Raw genomic sequence first — 9,388 nt, 5'->3', positions numbered from 1 at the left:
CTCGAGGTCCAAGCCTCCTCCTCCTCCTCCTCCTCCTCCTCCACCGTCACCACCTCTTCCTCCTCTTCGTCCTCTTCCTCCACCGAACTCCTGCTACTGCTGCTGCCGCTGTCGCCGCCGCCACCGCCGCCGCTGCTGTTGCTTGCAGCAGCAAGTAGACACTAATTTATTAATGCCACTCCGACCACTATACTCTCCGTTACTCATCACGGTTTATTGACTTTCATTGCGATCTCGTCTCGCGCGCCACACTCGAACGTGTCTTCGCTCTTTTCCTCCCCATACGACGACGACGCGCCTTCCGCCGCTCAGTCACGCTCGTTTCTCCTCTTCTTTTCTCGTGTTCGCGAACACCGTGATTACGCTCGCACCACCAATTCGCTCGTCGATCATCCGTCGATCTCTCTCGATGCCGATTTCCCTTCCCGCGGCTCCTTCGTAAAAATTAATTTTTTCAAGAAACACCTCTTGAACTTCTCTCAAGTTTCTTTACAATGAGATTTCTGGGTTAACATCCGACTTCCTGAAATAGAATTGATAAGTACTGCATTAGCGAAACAAAGCACACAACGTCGTCGTTATGATTGTTCGGCAGAATTAATCTTAGCAAACTTCTCAGAACGACATGTCACAGAAACATTGATTAATGACGTAAGAAGTCGTTTAGATTTGAAGACGTCGTTATCTTATTTTCTTTTTTATGCGAAACTTGTTTCCTGATACGCGACAGAAAAATTACGTTGTTTCGACGCCGGAAAAAACGAACGAGCGTTCCTTTCTGATCGTTAGCGATAGAATTCACGTGAGTAATAATTTTCACTCAGGCAGTTTTTCCGAGTTACAGTTAATGGCGCGAACATTTTTACAGAGCGGTCTGTTCTCTCTTGCAACGGTGATCAGAAAGTGTTTTTAGAGAGAGATAGTTTTTTTTACAAGAGCCTTCTGGCGCGATTAGTATCGCGGAAGCTTTCACGAGGTGGTCTTCGAACGACGCGTGCTTTCCGTGAGAAAGGGGTCGTTGAGTCAAATCGATAGGGTGTGTATTGTAGCAAATAATAGAACACACACAGGGTGTGCATGTTTCATTACAAACGACGCATGACCGGCATCGAGTTATTATAAAGAACATTTTACCGAGCAGAATGTAATATACACATGTGTTTCGAGAGAACGAGGGGGTCTCTCATTTCCACTCAGATGTGGGCGCACGTTTCATCGTCGGAGCTCTCCGAAGCTCCTTTCGCACCCTTTAATCTCACGTCTCTCCCTTTCGCAAAAATGTCGACTGAGTTCGCAAACGCAACGATTCTCGCTGACGATCTCGTATTTGCCGTTTCGCGACCTAGCGTGTTTATCGGAGTCCCGCGCTTCTCTCTCTAGTTTCCAGAAAGAAGATCGATATATCGAGCAAAACCGAGTCCGACTGGGTCATCGGAGAAAATGCCCGCGCACTTTCGGTTATCCTCGCGGTTATCGTCGCGAAGAGTAACGAAAACGCTTTTCGAGCGTGCCAAAAATTCGTTCGCGTGATAAAAAAAAAACAAAAAAAAAAAAACGTGCACGAGGAAGCTCGCGCGCGAGGAAGACTCGTCGAGTTTCGGCGCTGCTTTGATGTAACGCGAATGAAAAATAGATCGCGGCGACGACAATTACTTGTTAGATAATGCATACATATAGGCGGACAATATAGTTAGATGGTCTCACAAGGAGAAATAAACGACGTCGATCTATAGACTCTCTTGATGAAAAGAACATTTCTATAGTCGTACTGGTCACGCACATACTACAGCAGGTGATTCATACCACCACGTGTCGACGAGCATCGTCGTCATCATTCCCGAGCTTTCATACGCTCCCGGGGAGAAACGTCGCGTCGTCTCCCGTCGTGTATAAAAGAACGTTGTTTGAATAAAAGCGACAATCTGAAGGAAGTTGATGATCTTCCGAGGAAGCTACAGAATAGACTACACGAGAATCGTGAACGGAATCGATTAATGGATAAAGATAAAGCAGATGATTCAGACACCACCACATTTTGGAGATAGGTGTGGGCCATTGTCATCGTGACATAATCATTTTTCGCGTTTCTTTCCTGATTGCGCTTACGTCATTTTCTTTTACGTTTTTCCTTATCGTTCCGGAAAATGTTCCTTTATTTCGTATTATTTATCTTTTGTGGATAAAACATCGGTACGGCGGCGTGTTATCAAAAAAGCGGCACCTGTGTGCATTGCGTCTGACACAAGCAAATTGAAATTTATGCAAAGTAAACATAAGCGAGCAGCTCGAACCAGATCCGCGACAATACGAAGAGCGCAACAATTAACACCACAAGAGAAGCAGCAAGATACTATACGCTCTGCTGGCATCAATGTCACAATATTATGCAGTGATGTTATACAAGCTGCGTCTTTTAACAAACCTCATGCTTTTGTGTAAAATTTCTAACGGGTTATTAACAAATTTTTTTTCCACAAGTTCCATCTTTTCACATCTACGGTGCTTTACGTTAAATTAAAATTCTCGATGAAAATTAATGACGCTAATTGAAACTAATTATCAGATGTTACGCGTAATGAATTTTTAATGATATTAAAAAGTTGTTTTAAAATAGCTTTGCAATTATATGTAGAAATGTGGAAAATATGATAAATCACAAATCTAATCGCGACTCGAGGAGATAGAGATATACATATATTCCATTAAATTCATGACATCTCCTTCAGACAGCGATCGTTGACGTTGTAAATAGACGCGTGTTTGAAACATTTTTTCTCGTATTATCGTTTCTTCTTTATCATTTAAAACTTTCTTTGACCTTGTTTTCCGACGTTTGTCGCTTTCGATATAAACAGCCTTTTGTACAGAATAAAAAGAGAAAATTTTGAAAAAGTTTGTGCTTTTCCAATGAAGCGATTTGCGAGGACAATCGGTCGGCGCTAGACACGTGCGACAGATTCTGAAAGATACTCGTAATAAATACAAAAATAATGTAATAAATGCTTCAAAATGTGTGTGAAATTTTATTTCTTGTCCACCCACTTCTTTCGACAAATATTTAATACAATACATTTTTATCCAACATCTATCTGTATCTATCCTAATCTTATATCTCAAAGCCTGTCTTATCTATTATATATATTAGAACGATTCTATGAATCATATATAATCCTTAAATTCTCTGATCAGCATAGACGCGCTTCATAAAGCGTTATTTGCCATGATTTAATGCCTTATCGCAGATTAGCAGCAATTAAGGTCACCTCTTATTAGGTCGAAAGATACATGATTAACCTGAATGTGCTGAAAACATTTTTCCTCTTTACGAAACCACAGCGTATGTACATGACATGTACATGTACTTCCTTGTTACGAACGGGAAGCACGTGAGAAGTTGTGCAGTTTCGTAAATGAGGATGAGTTTAACGGATATGATACTAAAATCGCGCAATCTTGCAAAGCAATTAGAACAATTCCGACACCAAGCACGATCTCGCGATCTTAAATCATCAATCAAATGACAACACACACACACACACACACACACTGTCTATGATCTTACCAGCGATTTTGTCCAATTGAAGAAACAGTCTCGACTCGAAAGTTTTGTTCACCGCGGAATCCCAATCGATTCACAATCGATTTTTTCACGTGGTAGTCGATCGAGGTCTTCGAAAACTCGCGCACACACGGAAGACGCACTTCTCAATTCGATTAGAAGTCTCGTCCGATTCTTTTTTTTGTGAAGATCTTCGAGAAGAATAAAGGAAGAAGCAAGATCCTCCGCAGGGAAGAACGATTCTCGGGGGTTGCGTTTCCGACAACCGACGTGAACAGACTGAACGCGTTCTGACGATTGCTTTGACGGAAAATAATCCTCTTTTTTTTTTCGTGAAGAGGGGAGAGGGTCCTTTTTTCGTGTTTCTACCGGTCCGCTTGCGGCTCCTACGACGAGCAGCTCTTCAAGTACGCGGCGCGACGGAATCGCGCTCACGACTGTCACATTAACTCCCCGTGCCGCCGATCGTGCTACCAGGCTGTTCCTCCACCCACGTACACAGTCGCGTATCAATCGAAGGTGCCTCCCCGGTAGAAAAGTTCGTACAAGTTGATGACAATGAAATACTTATTTTTCTAATAAAATTGTGTCGAAGGAAATAGTAAGGAAAGAAAAATATTTTTTAAATAAACGAGTAAATGTTTTTTGAAAAAAGTGGTTTACATTGATAGAGAGATTGGTTTTACAAAAAAATATTTTCTGATAGATAGAGCAAAACCCTCCATTAGACATCTATTATTGTTAGATATCGCACGGAGCTGTTTAACGGACGTCCAATGGAGTTTTCGTTCTAGATATTTCCATTATTTTTCCCATCATCCTCTAACAGCCAGTTTTTTCACTTCTAGATAAGTTTTCGATAACTTTATTTAGAAGATATCTCCCAAAATTGGTTTCTTTTATTGGTTCTCAGAGGAATTTATTCAGAGGATAGTTATCGAGAGGTGTGAAGAAATCGACCGTAAGTCACAAGATTGACACGGTATACAGAGTTTGATACAGTTGATAAAACTTGTTTATTGTCACATTCATGCTTTTATCAAAAGAATCTGTATTAATCTAGATAACGATTTTAGATAATAATTACTCTCTTTCTTTTATCTTTGAACATATTAATATTAAGTTAAAAAACATTAATCTCAACTAAATTGAATAAAATAAACAGTTGACAACAGTTGAAAACAAAGAAAACAGCGATGAGAGATTAATCGTGTTTTTTCTGATATTAAAAATTTATTGGGATTTGTGAGCAATATTCAGGACAACTGATTTTTTTTCACGACTGCTCATTACAAATATTTGACGCGTCTTGATAGTTTTGTCAAAGTATGTCTATGTTTATATCATCTAAACAGTATATAAGATTACACATTACAACATAGTACCGTACTTTGAACGTTGTGAAGTACTTCAAACGATTTATTCTCGTCACATTTTGTTCTTTATTTTTTTTTAACCTTTTAACATTCACTCATTTTTACCTTACTTAAATCTATTGCCATTTTCGCTTGATGTAGCAAATTGTGATAATTTTGTGCGATTTTAACATTCTGATTTCAGAGTATGCAATTTGTTAGCGACTTGTGCGAATGAAATTTATCATACGATATGTTGGTTTTGTAAATGATTCTAATTTTGTTTTGCAAAGTTTCTTCTTATAATCTATGTTTATTATCTATTTTAGATAATTTTTGTTTCTTATTCAGAAGAAGATCCTAAGTGAGAAGAGAAACATCTGAAGAAGAAAAACCAGAAAAATGAGAGAAAAAAGAAAAACCAAATATTTTTAACATCCAATCTGCTCGTATTGACCTAATTCCCTTTTTTTTTTTATATATAAAAGACATAATATAAAATAAAATAAACGTAATATGGGCAATAATTATAAGAGAGAGAGAGAGAGAGAAATACGTATATTGATTTATTATAATTAAGATAAACAATTAATATGGACAATAATTAATTAATGTGAACAATAATTGTAAGAGAAATATATGTCGATTTTACAATAAAAGTTTATTGATGCAAAAGCTTACGTACCCAAACAATTGATATACACGTGGAAGTCAACTATACCTAAGAAAAAAACGTCTAAATGCTGGCTACCAAAACTTACGTTTGTAACACAACACTTTGATTGAAGATACATATATATCTCTATGAACGTCTATTGGTCAAATAAATCTCGGAGTACGTTGATCTCTAAGAGAGTTGGTCACGCAAAGTATAACATTTTGAGCGACCACCGTCGCGGGATCAATCAGAATTAATTAACTTGCACCGAGAAATCTCAGACTGGTGGAAGTCGCACGTACCGCGTCGTGAGAGACGTTTAGAAGTGTAATAAATAAAACTGACAACGAGATAATAGACAAATTGACCCTAAACACATCCGACTCGTTGGCGGAGAGTATCAGAAGGTCGGGTTTCGTCGACGTGCAGAGAGATTGTGCACCGTCTTTTCGTACTGTCGCGTTCGTCAGAGGAAAACGAAGAAACGTCTCAATCTTCGAAACACACGTAGAAATGTTTTTTGCAAAAAAGAAAAAAAAATAATATACTTTGTAAGTATATTATTTCGTAGGTGTGTGTACCAAGTGCTTGAAATCATTTAAAAAGAGAACTTCGCTTTTGTAATTCACTACTCAACTCTAAAAAAAGAACTTTCGACAATCGAGGTACTTTACATGTACACGAAGGCTGTCGACCTGTTCGTATTTCGCGTTGTACTCGTTTCTCAGCACGTGATCATTGTCAAGCGCAATTCAGCATAACCTTCCACCAGCCTTGCTGGAAGTGAGATTTGAGATAGGTCTAATTGCATCTAAACTGGATAAATGTCTTTTATCCGGGAATCAGCTCGTCGGTGTTTCATATCTTTCTTGAATAATGACAATACCGGTGATACCACATCGTTACGAAGATACAGAGAGATGTATTAATTACGATTTCTGTCGCAAATAATCTTCAAAGTGCATCGATTGCTCAATCCCCGGGATTAAGAGTGATTCTTTCGTGCGACTCTGTGCAGACAATTCAAGCACAATGTATATATATATATACCAAACTTCCTTGAAGCCAATTAGACGCAAACTGTTTGCGATTAAACGCATAACGCTCACGCGCTTCTTTCGTGCAAAACGTGTTTTTAAATTAGCAACGCTCAAGAAAGATGTCCGTAGATAGTTTTTCTGCAATTACACGTCACATCATAGTGCACGTCACGTGCGACATGTGTTCAGCGAAAAAAATACAACAATCAACGTCTGTTTTGAAACAATATTCGAGCAAAATTTTTTTATTTCCTTGAAATATGCCGCAGAAATGATGCAAAAGTTTGTGCAAATGTTTCGCGGATGCGAATGCACATATGTATAAAGAAAAAAAATTATTATTTTACATTTTGCATATTGTAAATTATATTTTTCTCGTTTTTACAAGATAAATACAACAAAACAAAAAGAAAGTTTTGTTCATAATTATAAGTGATATTTTTCTGATGAAGGTAACTTGGTGGATCTGATAGAGACACTTCTAAGGTCAAGGCGTAACGTGTATTATCACGCACGCGTACATAGATGTAACAAGCGTATGCGTGCTGGTATAAATACGTGACCACCCATACTACCGTACTTCATTTGTTCTCCTCAGGGTTGTTACTTACGCATGTGCACGTGTTACGTACCACCCGTGCAAGGACTCGAGTTTGATTGCAAGTTTTAAACACACGATTCTCTCGAGAAAATTCTAATACGTCTTGTTTACTTAAATAATGTTTTGCATTTAAATCTTCCATTTATAAATAGTTTGTTTCGAATGGATAAAAAAGTTCATAAATTAAAAAACAAAATTTTATCAAACAAAAGAGATAAACACTTTCTAAGTTACGTAATTAAGTAAGTCTGTTCATCAAGAAAGATAGAGAGAAAGAGTTACGTAATTAGAAAATGTGATACGATGAACTCCGGTTCCAAACATGTGGAAAAACTGACCGAAGAGCTATACTCGAGCTTGTTCACGAAAGCAACACGAGGTCGTAATCTCTCTACAACCGGTTTTTTCTAGTATGAGTAGAATTGCTCAGAGAAGTATTTGACTTGCAAAAGAGAAATTGTTGAAATTTTTCACATATTTATATGCAATGCGTGTAACTTGTAATTGTTCAGGTGTACACACGTATGGTTTTGCTCCGGCTGTACACGACAGTCGAGAGTATTAACAGCAAATTCGTATCTTGCGAGCGTTAACAAATAAAAGCGATAAAAAAAAAATAAAATTAATAAATTTGTTTCGAGAACATGTATATTTACAAATTGAAAACTATAAATCTTTCTTATATTATCTTTCCGAGCCATCAACTCGGTTGATTCTCGCGAGAAGAAACGACACGATATTTGAAATAGCTTTGCAGTATAGTCTATTTTTGTTTACTGCAAGCAAAACTCTTATCTCGTTACATCGCGTTGCGTAAAATCGCGTATGACACATATGTGAGCACTCTCGCGCTCGGTGTACAAATCTTTGCTTCTATTAATGCGCGAGAGTCAGCCGTAAGTGGATCGTAAGTGGAAACGAAAAGAGCGAAAGAGCAATGGAAGAACTTTGCATGCTAACATTTTAACGAAAGCGCGACCCTGATCTTGATCAAACCGATCTCAAGTCAAACAGTCGTGTCTCAGAGACTGTTTGCTTGCTTTTTACAAACGATCATTTTTTTCAACGTTGCTCAATACGTTTTTATCTCTTTCTCGCTGTGCATCCGATAATGTATCTCTGTCAGTATCAATTATATGGAAATGTATTCGGCTTGATGCGCAAAGTACGCTATTCTCGACTCTGTAATTTGAAGAAAATACGAGGTGCGAATGAGATTTATTTTTTTTTTTATTTATAGAAAAGAAAATAAAAAAGTGTTTCAAAAACTTGATACTGAAATAAAAAAACCGTAATAAGAAACGCATCGTTGATACTGTCCGCCAATTTGTCACTGGATATTTAAAACCGCACGTGCTAATGTAAGTTTTTAATTTATTGCCAGCTCGATTGAATAACGATGAGCTATAATTGTCGCTAATTATACGGACTTATTATTGACGCTTGAGTTGGTTTGTTTAACGCTATTATAACGATCGTTTAAGAGACCGGGCCTAAAATCGTTACTACGTACGATAATTGTCGCTAAAATATTTGACCCACATGTTGCGTCATTGGTGGGCTCGCGCTTTGTTTAGCTTCTCCTTGCTGGATTTTTATTTGAATTATATGTCACTCGCCAATATCAGATTGTTAGTAATGACGCGTTTCCTGCTATATACGCGATACACACTTTTATCACGCGATCATAAAGATTCGAACCATCGAACCAGACAAAAAGAACTTTTTCCTCATGATGATTTAATATATTCAATGTTATATTTAAGTTTAAGCTGAAAGTTTCTTATATTTTTTAATTTGCAGACAGAGGTAAGTATGTAAAAAAATAATCTATCTTTTTAAATCTATCTTTCACAAAGTGTGTTAATAAAACAAATAGAATATTTTTTTTAATTTCCACTTGTTAGATAAAAGTTTTCTTAAATGTTATGCTTTATGATTGAGAACTATACAGTCATCTATTTAAATATTATTATTGGACAAAAAGAAACTACATAATTTAGTTTTTAAGAAATAAATAAATATTAGAAAATATATTTTTTTAAAATAACTAAGTATTTTGAACGCAAAAACTAATTATTTATTGTAAAAATAACTTTGTAATTCTTTGATCTGGAAAAAGATACATGTTTGTGTTGTAATTATATAATTTATAAAATTTTTGTTACATTATCG

General features: G+C 37.0%; 1 protein-coding gene across 1 annotated transcript in view; it reads left to right on the top strand.

The window, feature by feature from the left end:
* Window positions 1–8,530: 8,530 nt before the first annotated feature.
* The window catches only part of LOC109858640, a 49,821-nt gene continuing 48,963 nt past the window's right edge, over window positions 8,531–9,388 (top strand). The window contains exon 1 of the mRNA XM_020436107.1: window positions 8,531–8,574. The gene's annotated coding sequence lies outside the window, so the exon portion shown is untranslated. The remainder of the gene's footprint in view (window positions 8,575–9,388) is intronic.

This window comes from Pseudomyrmex gracilis, unplaced genomic scaffold, assembly GCF_002006095.1.
Source record: "Pseudomyrmex gracilis isolate BER0280 unplaced genomic scaffold, ASM200609v1 scaffold_216, whole genome shotgun sequence".
NCBI lineage: Eukaryota > Metazoa > Arthropoda > Insecta > Hymenoptera > Formicidae > Pseudomyrmex > Pseudomyrmex gracilis.
The sequence above is the reverse complement of the archived record's forward strand: the minus strand, read 5'-3'. Positions and strand labels throughout refer to the sequence as shown.